General features: G+C 41.9%; 1 protein-coding gene across 1 annotated transcript in view; it reads left to right on the top strand.

Moving 5' to 3' along the window:
- LOC106882703 (eukaryotic translation initiation factor 4H) overlaps positions 1–933 on the top strand; it is a 34,417-nt gene that overhangs the window by 2,044 nt on the left and 31,440 nt on the right. The window lies entirely within an intron of this gene.

Genomic DNA, 933 nt, shown 5'->3' with positions numbered 1-933 from the left:
TATATATATATATATATATATATATATATATATATGTGTGCGCATGCATAATGTATACTGTTGATGTTGAATGTGTATAAAATGTCTCGTAAGAAGTACGTTTTATTTAATTTTGTATATATATATATATACACGCGTGCGCGTACACATATACATCTTAGGTATGTGCATATTCAAGCACGTGTGTGTATATGTTTGGCGCCTCTGCGTTGTAGGTCGATCTGAGAAAGCTAGTAACAACAACCAAATCCTTTAAAACGAAGTCCCTTTGGGGGGGGGGGAATAGAGGTGGGTGAGCATTTGATAGTCATGAATACATTGTCTAAATGTAGACGGGGTGGTCGTAACTGGAACGCCTGTGATCATAGCTCCGTCTGCTCTCTCACTCGAATCTAAATACCTTATACATTGGTGTGATCACCCATATACATCCATACTGTATGTATATACGTGTGTGTGTATATATATATCTTACGTTTCACTCATTTGACTGCGACCATACTGGAGCACCGCCTTTTAGTCGAAAAAATCGACCCCAGGAGTTATTTTTTGTAAGTCTGGTACTTATTCTATCGGTCTCTTGCTAAACCGCTAAGTTACGGGGACGTGATCACACCAACATCGGTTGCCAAGCGACGGTGGGGGAGACAGACACAAGCACAAAAATGTATACATATATGACGGGCTTCTTTCAGTTTCCGTCTACCAAATCCACTCACAAAGCTTCGGTCAGCCCAAGACTATTATAGAAGACACTTGCCCAAGTGCCGCGCAGTGGGACTGAACCTGGAACCATTTGGTCGTCGGGAAACTTCTTACCACACAGCCGCTCGGAAAGTAGCTTTGTGTTCGATCCCACTGCGTGACGTCTTTAACTGTAGCCCCTGGCCAATCAATCTCTTGAAAGTGGATTTGGTGAACAAACACTGAAAA

This window comes from Octopus bimaculoides, chromosome 30 (assembly GCF_001194135.2).
Source record: "Octopus bimaculoides isolate UCB-OBI-ISO-001 chromosome 30, ASM119413v2, whole genome shotgun sequence".
NCBI classification, from domain to species: Eukaryota; Metazoa; Mollusca; class Cephalopoda; order Octopoda; family Octopodidae; genus Octopus; species Octopus bimaculoides.
Note: the sequence above shows the minus strand (reverse complement) of the source record. Positions and strands in the feature narration are given on the sequence as shown.